Genomic DNA, 26,272 nt, shown 5'->3' with positions numbered 1-26,272 from the left:
TCTCTAGATCTTCAGCGGACGATGGTTTAACTTTTTTTCCTGAAGTTTCGCTAACACGAGTGTCTAGCATAGTCAAAGACTCACTGTCCATTGCCCAGTCCGCCACCACCAATGAAAGGTGAATCTCGCACAACGCTAGCCACTCGACTGGCAAAACGTGAGAAAAATCGTTAATTATCCGGCCGAAGATCCCGAGACTAAAGCGAAATAACGAAGTGAAGTATTAGAGACAATTTTCGTTAAAATATAAATATATTGGGAAGCAGTATCTGTTCCTTGAACAGACCTCTACAGCAGTTCGTTTCACATAATTTCGGGATGGTAAGCCTTTAGCTTGGCTTGATGAGTTACTCCAATACCGAGACAGAGGAAGCAAAGAGGGATACTTGATGTGCAGCGTTTTATTGAAGTAGAGATAATTAAATACAGAGCACAAGCAAAGAATGCTTAAGGAAGGGATAGGAAACCATTCTCATCCCACTTCAGCATTTACGTTAGGTAATTATGTCAAATCATACGCCAGCTAAATGGAATGGTATTTAAGTACTTCTTCTCTTCAGTTCGAGCCACCTGTTTCAAATGATCCTCTTACCACAGCTTAAAGATGATCGACGAATGTATACCGAGTTAGCTACGTCTTCCGGTATTTCGCATGCTACCGCACTGTGCTCCATTTGGGGACGGTGCACCTGAAGGGCGAGTATCGACACCGCCCTCTATGCACCCGAATTTTTCTAATTTTTTATTCGTAGCATTATGTGATATACATTTTCAGTTAAGTAATATATTGGCGAAATAGTTCGTGGTTGAACAGCCGGATGTCAGTTTCCAACCAGCACAACATTTCAGCAAGCGACCATGTTTCCATCATCAGCTGCACTGATGAACAGCTGGAACAGGACATCCATCTCCTCCCCCTTCCTCAGATCTGGAGCACTGTCGCGGTCTGCACCTAGGCATGAGCGCGCGTACAGCATCTGACACAGCCGGCTATCTTGGAGGACTGTTTCATTTACCCTCAAACGGAGTTGTTACTTCTTTGTATCATAAATTGTGTTGTGGCGTCAAAAAGAATACCAGTTTGTTTTAACAAGTAAAAATAATTTATTTTACATTCATCAAAAATATTTATTCATGAATTTCATATTTGTATATAATAGAATACAATACACCAGTTAGACACAAACAATTCAAAATAAATCACAAAAGGAAAAAAAGTTTATGTAACCCTGTATAACAGTGAAGTGAAATAAAACATAAAGACTCAGAGTAATTTATTGTATTAGAAATAACATTAAACAATCTTAGATTGCTATAAGATGAACATATAGAGTGTGAAAAATTAGCTGATTGATCACCCCATATGAATAGATACACAATTTTTCACAAATAATATTCACCCAGTGTTTCTTCTCCGCTCTTTACATGTCACTCAAGGACAGGTCTGACAAATTTATTCTGACGTATCTCTCATAAACAAACACATCCATACTTCCAATGGACTTCACGAGTTTTGCAATCTTTTTTCAGGGCCTTTAACTGAGGAACTTTGATTATCAGGTTGTGGGCTTGCTTTTTCATACTCCTCTGGGATTCGACTTATATCTATTTCTGCCACAGAAACAAGATGACTCCTCTCTGTATTCGCTTCTTTCTTCATTATCTGATTCACTAGAGTCACAGCTTTGTTCTGAAGCAATTACATGTTCAGTATTGTAAGATGTGTCATTTTCATCTTGGAGATAATTTGCATCGATACCTTCAGCTTCCCCTGACCTTTTCTCACAAAATCCAAAAAAATTTGGATCAAGCACTGACTTACGTGAATGAGAGCTCAAAGCCATAGCAACACTGAAAATAAATAGAAACACTAATTAAGCTTAACCATGAAATCATACTCAGCTGGTAAGTAATCTGTAACCATACAGTAAACAGAAACTCTTACGATGTCGAGGATCAATAATGGCACCGCTGAAATTTTACAGTTGTCCACTGAGAAAGCTTTCGACACGACGATGATTCTAGTTTGTCCGCAGGTCTGTTATCAACTGCCAACAAGTTATGTGGAACCTCCAACAATACAATGACCAACACAGGAAATGGTTAAGGTGTACAGTTTCACTGTTAAAAAGCACTCCACAAGTCCCTATGAGAGTTAAAGTGTCCGTCGATATTTGAGTAAGGGAACCGCTGCTCACTCGTGACAGTAGCTACATCCTTAATAACGCATAGGCACCCACACTTGGTCTGTTTTCGAAAAGGAAGGAGACGAAGGAGACAACCCACAACGAACTTACTTAGGTGGTGGCACAACAACAACAACGGTGGAGACACCGACAGCACGCTTCCCTGGGTGCGAACCACGGACAGGCCTGCGGAGGGCGAGAGTAAATACTGTACACGCACCGTCGCCTGGGCATGGAAGGCACACAGAGCGCGTGGTTGGAGGGAGGGACGCTGAGGAGGAGATATAAACCCTTAGCCAGCACCTAGATCATCAGCGCAGCTGATAATGGCAACATGGTCGCTTACTGAAATACGTGTCCGTTGTACATTGGCATCCGGCTGTTCAGCCATGAAGTATTCCGTCACGAATTACTTTGGGAAAAGCGAAAAAATCAGTTCTTGACTCATATCGGAACATGGAATCTAGCAATTTTGAGAGTGAAGCTCACCGCGACGCACAATGACCTAACGGCTCCCACTGAAGTTCGCTGACCGTCTATGGCGGTCCCATACCAACAAAACAAACCCGTGTTTGTAGTTCTTCTTTCGGTATTCTCTATCTCTTTCGGTAAGTCAACTTCGTAATGGTCCCAAATTAACAAACAGTTGCTTCACGGGCGAATTACACTCCTATAGGGTTACGATGAATTTCAGTTTGACTTCGGCCTCCGCCTGCTAGTTTTATGCCGCTGTACCACCTTAAATCGCCGTGGACAGATACTATCAGTCTGTTTGCAACAAAACAACGCCGTTTGTCACTGGATAAAAGTTCGATTATTAACGTGACTTTACAGCTTCTAGGGTCAATGGCCTTGCCGCAGTTGTTCACGTCAGACCACCGAAGTTCAGCACTGTCGGGCTGGGCTAGCACTTGGATGGGTGAGTGTCCGATCTGCCGAACGCTGTTGGCAAGCGGGCTGCACTCAGCCCTGGTGAGGCAAACTGAGGAGCTACTTGACTGAGACGTAGCGGCTCTGGTCACAAAAACTGACAACGGTCGGGAGAATGGTGTGCGGACTACATGCCGCTACGTATCCGCATCCGGTGACGCCCCTGGGCTGAGAGGATGACACGGCGGCGGATCGGTACCGTTGGACCTTTCAAGGCCTGTTCGGACGGAGTTTAGTTTAGTTGACAGCTTCTAGTCGTTGGATATGAAATATAGAAATATGTACGGCAATGCACGACCGTAGGTGTTATGGCGCAGAATTTCATAATTTGTCTGTTTATATTAACGATCACCCTTATATGTCGTTTCCTATTCCTTTTTAGAAATTATTCAAACTCCTCAAAAATTGTTCTTTTTGTTTATATTACTTTCGTATTCAGTTAAGTGATGGAAATGAAACAACAAATAACATTTGTTAACATTTTCCTGATAACCATACTTGTCATTAATTTTCGATGTTTCATTTGGTTTTTGTAACAGAACTATGTGTTTCATTTTTTACTTCTTATTTCTTGCATTATTTCATAAACTCTGTTAGGTACAATCCTACACTAAACTGAGGTAACTCTTTATCCGTTAAACCGCAGTAAAAAAGAAATAGCTTCCTTAATAATGTTAAGCACTGGAAGAACACAATAGTGGCTTGCAGCTATAGTTTAACTTTAAGTCTCTTAATGAGTATGCTGTGGTAAATGAAAATTTGTGGCTCAGGCATAAGCTACACTGAAAATCTGAGTCCGTCCTGGAGAGATGCGCGGGTGGCCTATGTGTTTAAGACTACTGCTGGAGTTAAGCAGATCTGTTTTCAAATGTTGTCCTGGTACAAACCTTCTTTATCACGGCACATTCATCACGTTGCACGTTCCGCGCTTCTGGATGAATTTATCAAATATTTTTCCCGTCTTTTATTTTCGTTGATTGCATTCTCATTGATTATTATTTTCGCTTGAGTGAATTTATATAACTGAATTCTCGTTTGTCATGTGTGTACGGAGATTAAATACCGCATCCGCCATCGTAACCAATAAAATACATTCAATTTGGGTAGCTGAGCCGCTTAAACTTATCCATCATGGATATTGTAAAACCCGTAACTGTGTATTAACTGAAAATAGATACAGCTAAGTATGGCCAAGTTACTAATCAAATATTTGTTTACTTCCATAAAAAATGTTTGAGCTATTTAAGTTTCATCTTCAGTTGGAGCAAGCTAAACTCACATATGTATTTTCATGACGTAATGCCGAGCAGCGTTTACTCGTTCCCAACCATTAATGCCATATTAAGATTTTTGTTACGATAGCTGTAATGGGCAGGAAGTATTGGAGTGATATAAGTTATTTTAGAAGTTTAGCATGATGTGATCGTCGAATTCTCTTCCGGTCTTTGAATGAGGACTCTGACACCCTCTACCGACTGTTGAGCTAGAATTAATTTCCTTTTTACCAAAAACATCAAGAAATTTTAGTTATTTGTAGAAGTAAGTTAAACTAAGAAGTAAGTAACGGTTGGTAGATCATTATCTCTCCATTGAAGTTTCTTCTCATGATCGACAATGTCATGGAGAGGACCTTAAGATGTAAAAAGATATATAAAATGGAGCGCACAGTCTCTCAAATCTGTACTCTGTGGACGGGATTTCTCTCTTTTCAGTTACTGTTACCAAAGAAAGGACTCCGATCCGTCGGTGTTGTTAAATATCCAGTCCTTACAACAAAGAAAGCCCTTGTATAACAGACCAGATGAGTCGATGTCAAAGTGCTCAGAAAAGCAGAAGATGACGTCGTCATACTTGTGATCGACTTGAAGCTTGAGAACAAGAAAAAGATCGGGAAAATCAGAATTAAGGCTCTTGGACACGACCTGGTCACGTAACTATTTGTATCTTTCCTGCGTTCACTGTTGACTAAAACGAAAATGAAAAGGGACCTAAGACAAAGTCGATGACGAACGCTAGAGCTGGGCAAGATGAAAAGCGTAACAAATCTGCTGTTTACGATCACGCCGCAATATGAGAAGAACTACATAAATAAAATAAAACCAGACGAATAAAGGACTATAACTGAGAAAAGAAAGTCACGGAAATTTACACCTCAAGCAATGCGCTTGCGAAATGAAAGGTGGACAATGGAGAAAGTGGAAAAGAAGAAACACCAGACATTTCTAATGGTGCTGCAGGAGAATGTTACAAAATGAATTCAGAAACGTACAAAGAAGTGATTTCAGACCAAAAAACTCTCTAAAAAGACATTCACTTGGTGAAGTGCCACGTTGATGGGACGTATTTAAAAACTGGAACTCTTGAATCAAAATGCAGACTTTGTTCTACAGCATTCATTTATTTATTTTTTGTACCAGTTGACGACTACTTTCCTCAAGTACAGTAATAGGCTATCAAGAAAAAATGGTCTTTTAAACCTAAAACATGTTTAGATTAATTACTATAGTACAAATGTTGTGTCAATCCAGTTTAAAATAATATGTTAACAGAAGGATTCATTAAAATTAATTGGGAACATTTCATTAAGAGAGTGCCCCAAACTAGACTTTTTCCGGTCAATGATAGTCATGATGGAAAACAGGAAGCTAAACCTTTCGTCAGATAGAAGGCGATATTGGCACAGAAAAATCCAGGGAGGTGTCTGGGGTCACTAGCACAGTTGGTAAGTATAGGCTTATTTTTATTGTTCCAGAAGAACCAGGTATTTCTGATAATGCTACGATTCATATTCATGGCGACCGAGATAGTGGAAGACATTCTCGTCCTGACTCACCTGTGGAGTTTCTCTGATATTCACCTTCCCTTACAGCTGAAACTACAGGTATTGTTCACATTCTAGCTTGAAGTATTGTCTTCCTCTCTGTTTTTTGGAAAGGTAGAAAGGTTAGCATTTAACGTTTCGTCGAAAGGTTAGCATTTAACGTTTAGTCGAAAGGTTGTTGAGATGTCCGTGTTCTTTTTGAGAGGAACCATCCCGAATTGGCAGTAAACATTTTAGAAAATCACTGAAAACCTGAATCTGGATGGCCACATCAGAATTTAAAACTTGTTTCTCCCGAAGGCGAATCCAGTGTGTTGACTGCTGTGACATCGACACTCTGTCTTGTTGGCAAACGCGATGGTACTATACTGCAACATGTGTGACGTGAGTAATACGGGTCTGGGGAGACAATTTCGTCGCTCACGCTCCAGAATGGGAGGTCCCACATCTGTCGCCTTGATGCACTGCCCGCCGCTAACGGCCGTGTGTCGCGATGCCTCGCAGCGCTATCATTTCTCACTTGCGACGCTGCTCGCTGCCGCAGTTCACAGCTAGTCTGGTGTATAACTTACAGCTGCTGTTCAGCCATCTGGACGGCTCCTTACATCTCTTTCTCTTTTCGTGTGTGACAAAGGCGTTCGTAAGAAAGCAAGAAATGTCCACAAGCAATATATACATTACAAATTATAATCTAGAAATTGCGCAAAACAGCAGCAAATACTTGAATATCAGTCTGAGTATCTCGGAGGAAAATCGTATGCAGATACATTTTTACTCTTAGACAAATAAAAAAAAGCGATGATATCAAAAAAATTTCAGTCTGATGAAACTGACAACAAAAAATCGTTGATTATTCTGCAGAAAAGTAACGAAAAGTATCTACAGAGATTTCAATAAAACCATTAGTAAAAAAATGACTAGGATGCAGTACCATCTCAGTACATTTTCATTTTTATTGGAACCACGAATCCAGAAGAGTAAGAACTACACACACATAATAACTATTTTGTTTGGTTATTGCTTGTAATAACTGCTCTTAGTGAGGAATCTTTTGAAAGAGCTGCTAATGAACTTCATTTGGTAGCTACAGTGCACAGTATTCGCATTAAGGCCAACAAAACTACAATCACACTATTTAGAGGAGCTGCACATGTTAAGAAAAATCAAACAATGGAACCTCCAGGTTTAAATATCAACAATAAACTGGAAAGTATAAATCGCTACTCACTGTAAAGACGACGCATTGATTTGCCTACATGCAAAGCAAATTGACTGTTACGCGTTTAACTTTCGGCCGAACCCTTCTTCAGAAAAGAAAACACACACACATACACATTCATCCGCATTAGCAAGCACATCTCTCTCTCTCTCTCTCTCTCTCTCACACACACACACACACACACACACACACACACACACACACACATGGCCGACATCTCCGTCATTCCGGTCCGAGCTACCAGAGATTGTGAAGTGTACTTCTTTATGTGAATGAATGTGTGAGTGGGTTTTCTTTTCTGAAGAAGATTTCGATCGAAAGGTAAACGTGTAACAGTCTTTTCGTTGTGCTTGTCTGCAGCTCAACGTGTAACCTTCACGTTGAGTACGAATCTATACCAGACCTTTTATTGTTGGATGTATTAAGAGTTATATAATAATTAAAAGTAAATAATAAGGGTAGTTCCTGGCTTAAAATTGGCTCTCCGCTTGTTAGTATACACATTATCCGTAAAAGAAAAAAAAGTGGACGTTTCTCTTATTTTAACAGCGTATCTACTGAATTTAAAAAAAAAAATGAAGAAAGAAGCTATAAGGAAATTAAGGAAACCATGACTAATCCTACTTCGCTGCTTGAAAGTGATCATCAGTTCTGACAGAAGTAAAAGAGAAAGATCATAGACAACGAATCTAAGATTCTGAAAAGAAAAAAATGGATAAGTAAGAGAAAAGGGTAAACAAATTTTGAAATAAAGACAAAATTATAATCACCATGTACCGAAAATCTAACAATCGACTGTAGAAAAAAAGTGTATATAAGACACGGAGAAGGGGCTATAATCGTGTTTACAGACAGGTGTATTAGTATATATATCAGGAAGGAGGAGATAAATCATTGGGGCAATCGTGTCAACTGACCGACAAAAAGTAAACATCGTTATTTGTTCATTTTATTGCAACTCCAATGACATAGCTGATATAGCTATGTAAAGTATTTTAAATCTGGTGTATCAACAAAGCAGCGTTAGTACAATGAGAGTACATGTAATAATGACGTCATCAACTTACAACTCACTTATGTTATACCTTGATTGTGTCACGTATCTCATTGTAAAACATCTACTTTATATTAGAATACTTATCTCAAACAGGAATTAAGGTGAAAAGAAGTTACACTATGCAACAAGATGTGAGATAGAATAGCAAGGGATTAGAGAAATGTCATTTTTCTTCCCCTTTCGCGGCGAAATATAAGATAATAGAAGCAATATTAGTAGAGTAGATATCCTCGGCGTTGAAAGGCAGTTTGAATCAATTAAGGCAAGTCTTCCGATCCAGACTATACACCAGATAGGTTTCTTCCAGAGTATACTGATACGATACCTCCATACGTAGCAGTATATACAACTGCTGGTTCACAAAAGATCCATACCTAAGGACTAGAAAACTGCACATGTCACGCCGATACCAGACAAAGGAAATAAGCCACTGAATTACAGACCTCTATCACAGACCTCAATTTATGGTAGGATTCGGGAACATATACCATCTGCGAACATTATGAATTACCTCTAACTCAGCAGATAGTCAGCTCATATTCAGAAAATGTCGTTCTTGTGAAACACGATGTAATGAGTGCTATCGACAGAGGATCTCAGATTGATTCCATGTTTACAGAATGCTTTTGACACCGTTTCGCACAAGCGACTCCCAAACAAATTACATGACTATCGATTAGTGTTTCAGTTGTACGACTGGATCTGTAATTTCCTCTCAGAAAGGTCACAGTTCGTACTAACTCACGAAAAGTCACCGCGTAAAACAGAAGTGATATCTGGCGTTCCTCAAGCAAATGTTAGAGCCCCTCTGCTGTTCATAATCGTTATAGACGATTTAGAAGACAATCTGAATTACTCTAACAGACTGTTTACAGATGATGCTGTAATATACCGTCGCCAGAATACCAAAACCAATGAAAAATTATGTAGACAATATACCTGTATGGTGCGGAAAGTGGCAATTGGCTCAAAATAATTAAAAGAGTGAGGTATCCACATGAGGACTAAAAGGTATCGTTAAATTACGGTTACACCATCAATCACACAAATCTAAAGGCTGTCAGTTCAACTAAAGCTGTCAGTTCAACTAAACACTTAGCGACTACAATTACGAATAATTTAAACTGGAACGACGACATTGGTAATGTGAGGAAAGCGAACCAAAGCCTGCCTTTTATTGGCAGAACACCTAGAAGAAGCAACAGCTCAACTAAAGAGACTGCCTAGACAACTCTTGTCCGACCTCTACTGGAGATCTGCTTCGCGGTACGAGACCCACATCAGATAAAATTGTCAGAGCACGTCAAAAAAGTTTAAACAAAGGCAGCTCGTTTTGTTTTATCGTGAAATAGGGGAGAGATTGCCATAGATATGATACACGAATCGGGATGGTAATCATTACAACAAAGGCGCTCTTCGTTGCGGCACGATGTGCTCACGGAATTCTAATCAACAACTTTATCATCAGAATGCCAATTTGTTTTTTGGCGCTCCCCTACATTGGGAGAAATGATCATCGTAAGAAAATAAGAGAAATCAGAGCTAGCACAGAAAGACTTAAGTGTTCGATTTCCTCGCGCGACGTTCGAGATTGGAAAGGTAGAGAAATAGCTTGAAGATGGTTCGATGAACCTTCTGCCATGCGTCTTGCTCAGTGACTGCAGCAACTATCGCTACCTGAAGAAGTCGAGCATGTTGCATCGATGAAATGTCCGCCTCGACAGCTGAGTGGTCAGCGTGGCCGAATGCTATGCAAAGGGGCACGGTTTCGATTCCCGGCTGGGTTGGAGATTTTCTCCACCCAGAGACTGAGTATTATGTTGTCTTCATCTTTATAATATCATTCCCAGCGATGCGTAATTCTCCGAAGTGGCGTCAACTCAAGAGACTTGCACCAGGGGACCGGTCTACCCGACGGGAGGCCCTAGCTACACGACATTTCATTTCATTGATGAAATATTGTGAGATTTACACAGTACTTTGTACGATGAGACGGAAAAATCGAGAAGTGTATTTGCCACTTAATTGTGAACTGTAGGACAGTTATACAGATGTATTGGGGCCATGTACGGCGGTTTTTCTTCCATCTATGTCTGTAAATGCTTTACTGTTTCTTTTATTTTGTGGAACAGGAAACACATGCGGCCATGTCTGGAGAATTTGGAGGCTGGGAGATCAGTTTAGTATTGTTTTTGCTCAAGCCTGCATGGAAAGATATAAGCGTATTGTTCGAGAGTGGAAATGTAAAGAAATTGTCTGAACGTGGATCGATTAACCCTCTGCTACGCACTTAATTGTGAATTGAAGAATAGTCATGTAGATGCAAATCTAGCGTTAGATTACAAAGAGTTGTTTTGTTGGCAGTAATTATACTGTGTTTTCCAAAAATCAAACACCTGTTGACGTCAGATGTGGAACATACCATAGTAAATATTCGCAATTGAGGGAATATTCTTCCCTCGAGACATACGAAACCTGCCAAAGTATTTTCTCTGGCAGGAAATTTCCAAATGCGACTTTTTATGCTAATTAAAAATAATCACTATAACATCAATTTTAAAAGTTATGATACCTGCATCCATAACCATTTTACGCTAAGTGTTTCATCTATGTGTGCCTATTACTGGAAACATCCTGACAATTTCCTTTATATTACGTCCCTACCAACAGTTTCTCTCTGCAGTGCTGTTTATGGTACCAAATTATGTATTGACGTATTGGTACGTATATAACGCAAATGTCACGAGTCTCATACTTTTGATAGTAACATTTTGCTGTAGATGTCTGTTGTTTTTTCTTAGCAGTTACTCTGAGTAACTCAGTGGATTACTCGTAGTGTCACGCACTTCAAGTCCTTTAATCGAGTACAACGAAATAACGCAACTGAAACTACACTCCTGGAAATGGAAAAAAGAACACATTGACACCGGTGTGTCAGACCCACCATACTTGCTCCGGACACTGCGAGAGGGCTGTACAAGCAATGATCACACGCACGGCACAGCGGACACACCAGGAACCGCGGTGTTGGCCGTCGAATGGCGCTAGCTGCGCAGCATTTGTGCACCGCCGCCGTCAGTGTCAGCCAGTTTGCCGTGGCATACGGAGCTCCATCGCAGTCTTTAACACTGGTAGCATGCCGCGACAGCGTGGACGTGAACCGTATGTGCAGTTGACGGACTTTGAGCGAGGGCGTATAGTGGGCATGCGGGAGGCCGGGTGGACGTACCGCCGAATTGCTCAGCACGTGGGGCCTGAGGTCTCCACAGTAGATCGATGTTGTCGCCAGTGGTCGGCGGAAGGTGCACGTGCCCGTCGACCTGGGACCGGACCGCAGCGACGCACGGATGCACGCCAAGACCGTAGGATCCTACGCAGTGCCGTAGGGGACCGCACCGCCACTTCCCAGCAAATTAGGGACACTGTTGCTCCTGGGGTATCGGCGAGGACCATTCGCAACCGTCTTCATGAAGCTGGGCTACGGACCCGCACACCGTTAGGCCGTCTTCCGCTCACGCCCCAACATCGTGCAGCCCGCCTCCAGTGGTGTCGCGACAGGCGTGAATGGAGGGACGAATGGAGACGTGTCGTCTTCAGCGCTGAGAGTCGCTTCTGCCTTGGTGCCAATGATGGTCGTATGCGTGTTTGGCGCCGTGCAGGTGAGCGCCACAATCAGGACTGCATACGACCGAGGCACACAGGACCAACACCCGGCATCATGGTGTGGGGAGCGATCTCCTACACTGGCCGTACACCACTGGTGATCGTCGAGGGGACACTGAATAGTGCACGGTACATCCAAACCGTCATCGAACCCATCGTTCTACCATTCCTAGACCAGCAAGGGAACTTGCTGTTCCAACAGGACAATGCACGTCCGCATGTATCCCGTGCCACCCAACGTGCTCTAGAAGGTGTAAGTCAACTACCCTGGCCAGCAAGATCTCCGGATCTGTCCCCCATTGAGCATGTTTGGGACTGGATGAAGCGTCGTCTCACGCGGTCTGCACGTCCAGCACGAACGCTGGTCCAACTGAGGCGCCAGGTGGAAATGGCATGGCAAGCCGTTCCACAGGACTACATCCAGCATCTCTACGATCGTCTCCATGGGAGAATAGCAGCCTGCATTGCTGCGAAAGGTGGATATACACTGTACTAGTGCCGACATTGTGCATGCTCTGTTGCCTGTGTCTATGTGCTTGTGGTTCTGTCAGTGTGATCATGTGATGTATCTGACCCCAGGAATGTGTCAATAAAGTTTCCCCCTCCTGGGACAATGAATTCACGGTGTTCTTATTTCAATTTCCAGGAGTGTATTACCACTGAGTCCTTTGATATAGGAGTGGTAACATGCGGCATGAAACATCACCACTAGCATGAATACTAAGCTCTCCAAAAAAGGCCGGTGCTTCCCTGAAGTTACATTTAAGTGTCGGAGACGCAATTGCTGGGAACACGTATTTGCCAAACAGAGTGCTACCGATGTCGGACAATAATTTCTCGAAACTGAAGTGCTGCTTAAAACTAATGTCAATGAAAATGATTTCTGAGCGTTGATACCTTTTCTTGAAGCTGTGTAATTTAATTGTGGAAACACGTCAAAAAATCTAGACAATTTCATCACAAACTCAGCATCTCTCACAGCCATTACGTAACGTATGAGAACATAATAAATTAAACGACATTTCGGCTTGCAGCTGGGAGGAAATTATTTTATGCTGACGACGGCTATGAAACAATGAAAGCCTGCAGATTACTAGATCTACATTAACACTACGCATGCCAGTTTATGGAGCATAATGTAGGGTACTTCGTGTATCACTGTTGTTCCCTAATCTCACCCATCCCCACCCATTTCCTTTTCCACTCCCGAACGGTCCACTGCAGTAACGTTTGTTGGTAGGCCTCTGCGTTATTTCAAAAGTCTCTTATGCTAACAGTCTTTTCGCTGGATGTACCTAGGAGGAAGGAGTATATTGGTTGACTGTTCTAGGATTGAACGTCTTCGGAATTTTAACCACACCGTGACGCACAACGCCGCTCCTGTAGCGCCTGTGACCTGATTTTGAGTATCTTAGCGACGCTTTCGCTCTTGCTAAATTAACCAATGACGAAACGCGCTGTTCTTCTTGGAATGTTCTCGATTTCGTCTATCAGTCCCATCCGGTGAGGATCTCAGCCTGAGGAGCAATATTCAAATACTGATCGAACGGCAGTTTTATATGCTGCGTTCTGTAATGAGTGGCCCGTACTGTCTTACTTGCGATTAGTTTTACGTGGTCGGTAAACTTTAAATGGCTCCGAACATATACTCCCAGACAATTAATGGATACGACTGATTCTAGTGCCTCTTGGCCAGTCTTGTAATTATATAGTAATACCGCTTTCTGCCTATTCTTGAGCAATGCTGTACATTTGTGTCTGTTGAGGGTCAACTGATCATCCCTGCACCGAACTTCAATACTCTGCAGATCTTCCTGCATTTCTCTGCAGTTTTCAAGCGTTGCGACTACGTCGAATTGCGTCATTGCATTTTCGACGTTATCCACTAGGTTATCAGTATATTTTGCGTAAAGTAAAGGTCCTATGATAGTCACCAGCGGTACGCCCGAAGTTACTTTTACGACGAAAAATTTCTCTCCGTTAAGAATGAGATTTTGTGTTCCTTTTGCTAGGTCTTCCTCAATACATTCACAAAGCAGGTCTGATATTCAAGACGCTCGTATCTGCTTCATCGCATAACCGACTTGGGTAATACGGCCTGAACATGAACACCGGTGCCTATTGCCTCCTTGGCCTCGTAGACGAACCCCGAGCTAACTGGATTTCACACGATCGTCGTTGATTTCTACAGAGGAGATTTTGGGTCTCCGGAAGTGACACAATACTGGAGCATAAAATGTTTTCCAAAAGTCTAAAAAATGTCGAAATTATCTGTGTGGCGGAGATAATGACACCTTCTGCTAATTTTCAGAGCCATACATGCCGCTAATGCACCGAGAGGATTAAAACGTATTATCAGTACGTTTTCTTTTCGATCTGCGTCAATAAAGTTTCTGTAATGCGGGCTGTGAGATTACAACGGTATACAAGGGCAGCCGTGCGGTGCCGTGCTGCGGCGCTGTACGTATTCTCGCCCCAGTGGCCAGCAGGAGTCTCGTAGTACCGCTGGGCGACGTATCTCTTATTTATATCGGGAGACCGACTCCAGGTTGGAGTCACAGTCGCCGTCATAGTCACCTCCACGATGTCACAGCGTCCGATTTGCTGAATACTGTTCTATTATCTACATTCTACAATGCCTTGTTTCTTTTTACATCGGCATATTCGTGTTTTGCTCGTTCTCTGGCGTGTTACTAAGCTATATTGATAAAGGAGATAACTAGATTTCGCCCACGATTGTAAATGATTTGTGTATTTCTGTTGCGCAGCTTGGTCCTTTATACCTCTCAGCCAGAAACTGATATCTACATCTACATGATTACTCTGCAATTCACAATTAAGTACTCGGAGCAGGGTTCATCGAACCACCTTCAAGCTATTTCACTTTCGAACAGCGCGCGGGAAAAACGAACATACAAATCTTCTCATTCCAGGTCTGAGTTTTCTTATTTCATTGTGATCATAATTTCTCCTTATTAGGTGGGTGCCAATAACATATTTTCACACTATGAGGAGAAAATTGGTAATGGAAATTCCATGAGAAGTTCCTGCCGCACCGAAAGTGCCTTTGCTTCAATGATTCCCACCCAACTCACTTGTCATATCCGAGACGCTCTCTCCCTTCTTTCACGATAATATACAGCTGGCTATCGAACAATATCTGGTCTACACTTACATAGTCTTGTTGGAAGGAGTGGAGACTCTTAGGAAGCCGTCAAGCGAAAATTTTTCTGATTTTTTAAATAGACTTATTTTCCCTTTATTTTTGGTAGGTTTGGAAGTTACAGTATTCAGCCTCGCTATAACTATGTCGTCATTGATCCCTGACTCCGTCATGAGTTGCTCAGGATTTTTTTTGTTGCTAAGAGGTCGAGTATGTTTTCAAAAATGGTTCAAATGGCTCTGAGCACTATGGGACTTAACATCTGTGGTCATCAGTCCCCTAGAACTCAGAACTACGTAAACCTAACTAACCTAAGGATATCACACACATCCATGCCCGAGGCAGGATTCGAACCTGTGACCGTAGCAGTCCCGCGGTTCCGGACTGAGCGCCTAGAACCGCTAGACCATCGCGGCCGGCAGTATATTTTCCAAACCATTTACACTTCGAATGGGGTCACGAACTAATTGTTCAAAATAATTTTCTGAGAAAGCATTCAGTACCATTTCGGAAGACTTTTATGCCTACCACCGACTTTAAACATTTATTTTCGCTACAATCTCGAGGATAGATTGAAGCTACTACCAACTACACTGGTGTCCAAAATTAAAGGAACAAACGGAAATTTTGCAAGGCTGCATGTATTTTGCAAAAAACACAATAAACAGATGTTAGTGAAGTAGAAACAATGTAAAGAATGCAGAACATAAAACTGCAAAATGCATAATGGTCAACAAAAAGGTTCTTCGATTTTTTACAACTTAATGGATTTGAAACACTTTTCGACAACTTATTATTGTGCTCAGCAAGGAGTGTGACCAGCTCTGGTAGAAATACAGGCATGACAACGACGGCGCATGCAGTGAATGATGTAATCAATCTCATGTTGAAGCAATAACGCTCATTCTTCCTGAACAGCTGCTCGCAATCTTGAGGAGTGGCTGGTGGATGCTGACGTGATGCAAAGCATCTCCGTAGTGATCCCAGACATGCTCTATGGGACTGAAATCAGAAAAGGGAGCAGACCATGTCATGCCTGCAATATCTTCTGGTCCCAAGAAAACATCAACCACCCGTGCTATATGACGTCGAGGACTATTGTCCTTCAAAACGAAGTCCGGGCGCACAACACCTCGCAAAAACCGCACATGAGGTCTCGAGATGTCGTCACGACACCTGACAGTAGTTGAACCTTGATGATTCACCTGTACAATTTCATGAAGAGCTGTTCGAATGGTCAAGATGATCCCTGCCCACACCGTTAGTGATCCTCCTCGATATCAAACTCTTTCCACAACGTTTGTGTCCCGAAATAGTGTTCCACGTTCCCTTCAGATACGAATACGTCGAGACTCACTCTCCAGATCAATTCGGGGCTCGTTGGTGAGAAGAACAATTGTCCTCTGTTCGAGCGCCTAGGTGGCGTGGTGACGACTCCACTCTAGACGTTCCCTTCTGTGAAGACGCGTCAGAGGTACAGATACAGCAAGTCTCCGACAATAAAGGCCATTTTACCGAGGTCTTCTGTACACCGTTTGCCTCGGTATAAAAGAGCGGTTCTAGGCGCTTCAGTCCGGAACCACGCGGCTGCTACGGTCGCAGGTTCGAATCCTGCCCTGGGCATGGATGTGTGTAATGTCCTTAGGCTAGTTAGGTTTAAGTCGTTCTAAGTCTAGGGGACTGATGACCTCAGATGTTAAGTCTCATAGTGCTTAGAGCCATTTGAACCATTTGAACCTCGGTATAAAACGCCCAGTGGATGCTGCGAGGTCAGATGCTAGTTGCTGTGCAGTATTAAGGCGGTTCCGTTATGCCCTTACAGACAAATAACGGTCTTCTCTTTCTGATTTCATTCATGGTTGGCGCTGTCGTGGTCTTTGGGATACAGTTTCGGTCCCTATCAACTGTCGCCACATCCGAGTAACTACAGAACGATTTACTTTAAGCCATCGGGCCACATGAGTTTGCAACTGTCCTGCTACGGTTCTTCCTATGCCTCTCCGCTGCAGAGAGTCTGGTAGGCATCTTCTCTGTGCCATACTTCAAAGTCTGTGATTGTGTGCACAGCGATTGTGGATGTGGGACTACCCGACAGTTATCACCCCGTTTGATCAATGCCGTGACGTCATCGCTGGCGTGGTTGTGCGTTGACCGGAATGCCATCTTCCGTGCGGAACACAATCATACGGACACCTATTTACAGTTTGTATGAGTATATCGGTACTTAGACACGAGAAGGGGAAACAGCGGTTTGTTAGCCATTTTAGACGCTGGTGTATAATTGTGTGAGTGGGGCACCTATTTGGAATGAGACTCAGGTTTTCTTTGAACTATTCAACAACTATATCATGGGTCGGGGGTCGGTAAACAGAATCAATTATTAATTTACTTCGGCTGTCAAGTATAACCGTTACCCATACTAATTCAGAGGAACTATCCATTTAAATTTCACGACAAGGTAAACTACTTCAGACTGCAATAAACACTCGGCGACTAACAGTATTTAATCTGTCTCTTCTGAACACGGTGAGGTCCCTTGTAAAAGTTTTGACTAACTTATTTCCGGCTTTAGATAGCTTTCCGCACCTATAACGATGTGAGCTGCTGTGCTTTCTATTTTCGCTAGGGGCACACAACAGGAAAACACGTATAAAACGATCAGCAATCACGCTCACAATCTACATAACTACACTTTAAAATCATAGCAGGAATGTGAAAATCGCTCGAAGTGAGTCAACGTCGAAAAACACGACAATCTTGCAACATACAATTTATTCGTCGCTGAGTGTACGCTAAGGCGCCGTTCTCGTTTGTGTCAACACGGATTGCTACTAAAAGAATGAAAGGTGATTATTCAAAGGTCGTAGCGAATCACGTTTCTGTCGTATAGAACAAAGATAATACTTCCTGTGAGATCGTGGGAAACTCTCCTTGTACACCAAATGGGGATACGTGTCCAAAATGTTGGTGAGATCATTAACATAGTATCATGATGTTTACAATCACAATGGGTTTGGCGAAACTGTTTACGTCTACTGAATACATGTCAAACGCATGTACTGAAATGAATGTATATACAAACAACAAACTTTAGTCTGCCTATCCTTCACTATGAGCAGTGTGACATACAAGATACAAGTTGTCTAAAAGCATTTTAGGCATCATGCAAGTCGGTTTTTTCATTTAGTAAATTTTTTGGTCGTCTTTTGCATTCATTATATATCCCTATTTCTTCAAAGACGTTCATGATATTTCCAATGTTGGTCTTACGTAGGATTAGTGGTAATGTTTCGATGTTATTTACAGTATTACTAATTTCTGTTAGATGAGAGCCACAGGCGGAAGCGTGATCAGTTCGATGTATTATTTAAAACGTGTGTAGAACGCTAGTTCTGTCTGTCCAACATGGCACTTGGAACACGAGCTGCAGTTGATCCTTTAAATTACATTTGACTTGACGATTTTCCAGTTTTCGTGGTAGGAATAAGAAGTATTTATCTCTTAAATTTCAGATCTGGCACATATTTTCATTAATTCATTGATAAACAATTATTAAGCTGTATTATATGTCGAAAAAGTGAATAAATACCATTTAATTAAATCTCAAGAACACTGAGTAATGAACATTATATTTCACCGCAGATTATTTCCTGCATATATTCTGAACTTTAGGCAACTTTAGGACAAATGCAATAAATGCTTTGGTTGTCCCCTAGACTTTAGCGTAGCCAACTCTTAGAAATCCAGCCATGGCCAAATGAACAGTGACTTTAGTCTGAATTTCAATATAGTATTCGTATGGTGCCCTCGGGGGCTCACATAGTAAAAGTTCACAGAACAATTTTTTTGTGGGACCAACAAGAAGAGAGCAGCATTTTACTTCATAAGCATTTTTCCATCGCGCCTCACTGTGACAGAATTGCAGAATAGTCATGTAGATGTAAATTTAGCGTTGGATTACAAAGAGTTCCTTTCATCGTTTGGTGGGAGAAGTCAACGACAAAAAGTTTTGTACAGGTTTGAAATTATCTGTAACGTTTGTTGAAAGTCACGAAGTGCACTCATTCTAAAATACTGGATTAATGAAGTCCAGATATTTGAACGCCATCGCTTATATTACACCAAGACAAACACACAGTTTCTATCTGTAATACTTGTTTTATTGTGTTAAACGTGGCAAATAAGAATATACCTCCTAATGAACTGATTATGACAGCATCTTAAATTTTTAAATTCGGCCAGTAATCACGCAAAATATTGAAAATAATTTTTTTGTTGTCACTAGATGCCGCTTGATTGGCAACCTTTAAGTGATACCTGGTTTTGGTTCCGGGATAGTCTTTTGGTAAAACAGACACTCATGGATGTTTACGGACCTGTTTTCCTGAAGATGGTTGGGCAGCTGGTTATCGACGACTATGTTCTCTGTTTCGTAAGAACTGTTTGTAATGTGAATGTATGCTTTCCCGGGGTATACAGCTGGCGGTGTCTGGAAGCCCGAGAACTCTTCGCCAACTGTTTGTAATCTCCTCCCTCCTTCCTAATACCAGTTATTGTTCACAATAAGCGAAGTCTTTCACGAAAAAATTGAGAGGAATGAATATTGCAGTAAACTTTCTGGTGTATTTTTCGTGTGCTTAAGTTCATCTTGTCTAGGGGTCTGATTCTTTAAGCTGAAATTTTCACATTTGAGGTCCTCAATGTTGAATTGATCTAAAAAAATTTGAAGATACAGAATTTTTGTTGTTACATTAATATATTTTGTGACATTTTAGTATATCATACAATCTATAAATTTTCACATTAACAAAGCTGAAATTACATTGTTCGCCCAAAATACAAAAATACGTCCGTTCACATCAGAGGCATGCTTACTATTATTTCACACTGCGGTAATAACCATATTCCAAATGGTTTACAATTTTTCTTGACAAATGAATTTCTATTAATTTCGATTACTAGTTCATAAATGAATCCAGAAATAAACAAAGTAAACAGTACTAGATTGGCAACGGCCTTACCGCAGTGGCTACACCGGTTCCCGTGAGATCACCGAAGTTAAGCGCTGTCGGGCGTGATCGGCACTTGGATGGGTTACCATCCAGGCCGCCATGCGCTGTTGCCATTTTTCGGGGTGCACTCAGCCTCGTGATGCCAATTGAGGAGCTACTCGACCGAATAGTAGCGGCTTCGGTCAATAATACCATCTTACGACCGGGAGAGCGGTGTGCTGACCCCACGCCCCTCCTATCCGCATCCCCCACCGAGGGTGACACGGCGGTCGCATGGTCCCGGTAGGCCACACGTGGCCTGAAGACGGAGTGCTCTAAACACTACTAGATTGAATAATTAAAAATACTAATTTTTAGTGTGCCAAAAAATTCGTAATTTCAAATGTTTCTAAAAAAATAATTTTAACTATGTATTCAGAGCTAATGGTTATCGATTGCAACATCGAAAATAAAGTAATTTCTTTTCATAAATTTTAGTTCGAAATATAACATATTGTGTATAAAATTACACACTACTGGCCATTAAAATTGCTACACCACGAAGATGACGTGCTACAGAAGCGAAATTTAACCGTCAGGAAGAAGATGCTGTGATATGCAAATTATTAGCTTTTCAGAGCATTCGCACAAGGCTGGGGTCGGTGGCGCCACCTACAACGTGCTGACATGAGGAAAGTTTCCAGCCGATTTCTCACATACAAACAGCAGTTGAACGGCGTTGCCTGGTGAAACGTTGTTGTTATGCCTCATGTAACGAGGAAAAATGCGTACCATCACGTTTCCGACTTTCATAAAGGTCGGATTGTAGCCTATTGCGATTGCTGTTTATCTTATCGCGACATTGCTGCTCGCGTTAGTCGAGATCCAATGACTAGTAGCAGAATATGGAATCGTTGGTTTCAGGAGGGTAATACGGAACGCCGTGCTGGATCCCAACGGCCTCGTATCACTAGGAGTTGAGATGACAGGCATCTTATCCGCATGGCTGTAACGGATCGTGGAGCCACGTCTCGATCCTTGAGTCAACAGATGGGGACGTCTGCAAGAAAACAACCGTCTGCACGAACAGTTCGACCACGTTTTCAGTAGCATGGACTATCAGCTCGGAGACCATGGCTGCGGTTGCCATTGACGCTGCATCACAGACAGGAGCGCCTGCGATGGTGTACTCAGCGACGAACATGGGTGCACGTATGGCAAAACGTCATTTTTTCGAATGAATCCAGGTCCTCTTTACAGCATCATGATGGTCGCATCCGTGTTTGGCGAGATCGCGGTGTACTCACATTGGAAGCGTGTATTCGTCATCGCCATCCTGGCGTATCACCCGGCGTAATGGTATGGGGTACCATTGGTTACACGACTCTGTCATCTCTTGTTCGCATTGATGGCACTTTGAACAGTGGACGTTGCATCTCAGATGCGTTACGACCCATGGCTCTACCCTTCATTCGATCCCTGCGAAACCCTACATTTCAGGAGGATAATGCACGACCGCATGTTGCAGGTCCTGTACGGGCCTTTCTGGATACAGTAAGTGTTCGACTGCTGCCCTGGCCAGCTCATTCTCCAGATCTCTCACCAATTGAAAACGTCTGGTCAATGGTGGCCGAGCAACTGGCTCGTCACAATACGCCAGTCACTTTTCTTTATGAAGTGTAGTATCGTGTTGAAGCTGCATGGGCAGCTGTACCTGTACACGCCATCCAAGCTCTGTTTGACTCAAAGTCCAGACGTATCATGGCCGTTATTATGGCCAGAGGTGGTTGTTCTGGGTACTGATTTCTCAGGATCTATGCACCCAAATTGCGTGAAAATGTAATCACATGTCAGTTCTAGTATAATATATTTGTCCAATGAATACCCGTTAATCATCTGCATTTCTACTTGGTGTAGCAATTTTAATGGTCAGTAATGTATGAAAGTTTTCAGAAAAGCAGCTGAAATAGTACTGACCTTCCAAAATTCGAAAAAATAATATGGTATCGATAACTGCTGTTGAGGAAAGCAATGCTAGAGGAGCATGTCCCGTTACATGTTACTGGTCTTCCACGTTCTGAAACTTTGCGCTGGAACGATGCCCGAAAACAGCGGATCGTCCTGCCGGGCGGAGACTGGAGACAGCACTGTGACGTGGCGCGTGGCGTGAGGGCAGAGAGTGGGCAGGTGGGTGACAGGCACCGACAATGGCCCCAGCTGTGCCGGACAGCTGACGGATGGCGGGCGGCGCCGCGGCGCCCGGCGCACCCAGCCCCGCTGCCCGCGCCGGAGTGCCGCTCATCGCTCCCGCGACCCGCTGACATTTCGCAGCCGCGCTGTCATCGCTACAGCCTCAACTTCATTACTTCACGCTGTTGCTTATGAATGAATGATGTAACTGGGACGAGAAAGCGTATCGTAACGGGCATATTGCGTGGGAACAATGCTCTGTCCGTAATGACCACCGACGTAGTGTGAGGATGGCACTTCGGTCGATGCGAAGTATACCACTCAAAAAACCCTCGTAATGTTATAAGGTGCGATTACTTTCAGTGCCAGTCATCCGGGGAATTACTTTATATCTCTAGCTATCTGTCCTTTTAAGCCGTGCGAGAATGGAACTGCCACCGGTGCTCTACTTTTTCACCAGCATTTCGGCTAAATCCCAAAGGATATGAACGCATTTTACAGGAGTGTGTAGTGCATACAGTAGAGGAAGAGTTCGGAGATTTTTTTGTGGCCGAGGTCATCGGCCCCTGGGCTTACATACTACTTAATGTAACAAACTAACTTACGCTAAGGACACCACACACACCCATGCTCGAGGAAGCCCCCCTCCGACCAGGGGAGCCGCGTGAAGGCGCCCTAGACCATTCGGCTACAGTTCGGAGATATTACTGTTTGTACCCACATACAATGGCTCATGCCATGAAGCAGCGTATTTGAGCCAATGGGCTATGGGAAAGAACATTCCTGAAATGGACTGTCCTCACGGAGTCAGGAGCTGATCCCAATGGAACTCCTTCGGGATGAGACCCTACAGTTCAATATCACTACCATCTGTGGTTTGCGTTCTTGAGGCTCAATGCCTATCCGTTCCTCCACATACTTTCCGACATGTGACAAAGTGTTTCCAACAGTGTTAAAGCCTCATAAAGGCAAAGGGTGGACACACCCCGTATTAATATCTACTTATAGGTGTTCGGATACTTTTGATCAGATAGTGTAAGCCCGGAGTGACTTAAAGGGTGGTGACGACATAAAAGTGGTTGTAGGTAATGCACATGCCGGGCTGCAGTGTTCTGGAGGAAACTTAAGGAAATTCTCTTCATCCACGAAAGAAATGGCTAACAGTTTTTCGACTGATTCTTGGCTATTACTCGACAGTTTCTCGCCCTTGACGGGTAGGATTAGTAGAAGAGATAGGAAAGATTCAAAGTAGAGCAGTGATTTTTGTTAAGAATTCGTCTACTATGCGTAACAGCGTCACAGGACTTTCCTTTAATTTGGAGTGGTGCTGCGAGTCACCTAGATGTTTACGGCTAAAATTCTGATAGTGTGTTTTCCCTTGTCACATGGCGTTTATCTCGGCGTACGGAGTCACACGTTTTCAATATCTGACAAACTTATTTTTATATGACTTTATAGCCGGATGTCCTTGCTCTTGCGTCTCAGGAGCGAAAGTACAGGTAGGTCTTGTGTGCTGTCTAGCTGTGAAACTTTTAAGCTATGTACTGCGTTTTATCGTATTTTCACAGTTAGACAATCTTATTTTCTGATGCAGGCGTTGGAGACCAGTCGAAAATTTCCCTAAAAGAGCATGAAAACCTGCCGAAAAGCCACGCTCATGCTTTTGCCGTAGATGACCAAAGGTCATTTATCCTCAGCGCGGATTCGAATCGTGCCTGAGTTGTGTTTCTAGCTGGCTCTCTAAGCTATAGGAGGAGGTCGAGAACGCGTCTTCGAAAACGTTTAAGTCAACATATTGCTAAATGGCCAGGACGGTAATAATCAGAGCCTATGACGAAGGCTGCCAATGGTAGCCACAAGAATTTTAAACAATGCTCCCACTTCTCCAACAGAAACGCGGTAAAACTCCTCTTTATAAGAGAACCCGACTCTGGTCTCTGACAGTGTTTTAGCAGTATTCGACACCGGAATATCCTGAAGAAGATCCTAGAAGAGGGGTCGAAACGTCGATTATTTTAGAGGAAATATGACGCTGCCTAACAACCCAGAAGATTTTAACTTTAGTGACAACGGACACGAAAGCATGCAGGCTTACATAAAATCAGAGATGCTTCATCTCAAACGGAGACTTACGAGAGTCTCTTGCGCACCCGTCAGGAATGGTAAAGAAAGAGGGAACTGATAATGGTACGAGGGTCACTCCAAAAGAAATGCACTTTTTTTTTAAATCCATCTTTCATTCTACATATTTGAAAGTTTTACAGTGTGTAAAAACGTTCAAATGTGTGTGAAATCTTATGGGACTTAACTGCTAACGTCATCAGTCCCTAAGCTTACACACTTCTTAACCTAAATTATCCTAAGGACAAACACACACACCCATGCCCGAGGGAGGACTCTAAACTCCGCCGGGAGCAGCCGCACAGTCCATGACTGCAGCGCCCTAGACTGCTCGGCTTTTTACAGTGTGTAGATACATCCTTTAGGAACAATATTTTCATTTCTCCACATAATTTCCATCCCTCTCAACTGCCATACGCCGTCTTGGAACCAGCGCCTGTATACCCGCACGGTAAAATTCTGGACCAACCTGTTGGAGCCACTGTTTGGCAGTGTGCACAAGGGAGTCATCATCTTCAAACCTTGTCCCACGAAGACAGTCTTTCAGTTTCCCAAAGAGATGATAGTCACATGGAGCCAGATCAGGACAGTAAGGCAGGTGCTTCAGTGTTGTCCATCCGAGTTTTGTGATCGCTTCCATGGTTTTTTGACTGACATGTGGCTGTGCATTGTCGTACAACAGCAAAACATCCTGCTTTTGCCCATGTGGTCGAACACGACTCAATCGAGTGTGCAGTTTCTTCATAATCGTCACATATGCTTCTGAATTTATGGTGGTTCCACTTGGCACGATGTCCACAAGCAAGAGTCCTTCGGAATCGAAAAATACCGTAGCCATAACTTTTCCAGCAGAAGATGTGGTTTTGAATTTTTTTCTTGGGTGAATTTGCATGATGCCACTTCAGTGATTGCCTCTTCGTCTTTGGTGAAAACTAATGGAGCCATGTTTCATCACCTGTCACAATTCTTCCAAGAAACTCATCTCCACCATTCTCTTACTGATCCTAAAGTTCGCTGCATACCGTTTTTCTTGTTTCTTTGTGAGCCACTGTCGACATCCTGGGAACCCACCCGGCACAAACTTTTTTTAACGCGAACACTTTCAGTATTCTGCAAACACTTCCTTCCCCTGTCCCAACGTTGCGTGACAATTCGTTCACTGTGATGCGTCTGTCAGCAGTCACCAATTCGTTTACTCTCTGGACATTGTCTGCAGTGTGTGGAGTACGAGGCCTGCCGCTGCAGGACAATCCTCAATAATGGCGTGCCCGCTTTCATCACGTAAACTGCTTGCCCACCGATTAACTGTACTGCGATCGACAGCAGCATCTCCATACACCTTTTTCAACCTCTTGTGGATGTTTCCCACTGTCTCGTTTTCACAGCACAGGAATTCTATGACAGCACGTTGTTTCTGCCGAACGTCAAGTGTAGCAGACATCTTGAAGACATGCTGTGACGGAGCCACTCACGGGAACAGGTTGAACTAAGTTTGAAAACAAGCGGGAAGGATGTATCTACACACTGTAAAACTTTCACACATGCAGAATGAAAACTGTATTTTTACAAAAATAGTGTGCATTTCTTTTGGAGTGACCCTCGTAGATGAAGTACTCTCCACCATATGCTAGCGTACAGAATGTGGAAGTACGTGGATGTAGGCCGAACTTCATGTGAACGCTATGATCCAGAATGCTCCTACAGCCGCTCATCTTGCCCATGTGGAGCCATCGACTGAATGAGAGTTTCATGGAGTAGACAGTTTGCGCATTGGCAGAAAGGCGTTTGCTTTTAACGGCTGAAAGCCTCCGGCCCCGAAATACTGTAGTACGTATTGGTGTGGCATGCGTTTCCGGAGTGGGGTGGCGCCCATTGTTCCCGCGGCGAAAGGCGCCCAGCGCGTGGTGCGTGGCGGAGGGTGTTGGGGACAA

The 26,272-nt window shown here is 43.0% G+C and overlaps 1 protein-coding gene and 1 pseudogene across 1 annotated transcript in view; one reads left to right on the top strand and one right to left on the bottom strand.

Moving 5' to 3' along the window:
- The window catches only part of LOC126161764 (ubiquitin-conjugating enzyme E2Q-like protein CG4502), a 665,340-nt gene that overhangs the window by 239,247 nt on the left and 399,821 nt on the right, over window positions 1-26,272 (bottom strand). The gene's annotated exons all lie outside the window — the stretch shown is intronic.
- LOC126163252 (5S ribosomal RNA) lies at window positions 20,047-20,164 on the top strand (annotated as a pseudogene).

Source organism: Schistocerca cancellata, chromosome 2 (assembly GCF_023864275.1).
Source record: "Schistocerca cancellata isolate TAMUIC-IGC-003103 chromosome 2, iqSchCanc2.1, whole genome shotgun sequence".
In the NCBI taxonomy this organism is placed as follows: Eukaryota; Metazoa; Arthropoda; class Insecta; order Orthoptera; family Acrididae; genus Schistocerca; species Schistocerca cancellata.
This window is presented reverse-complemented; position numbering and strand designations above follow the sequence as displayed.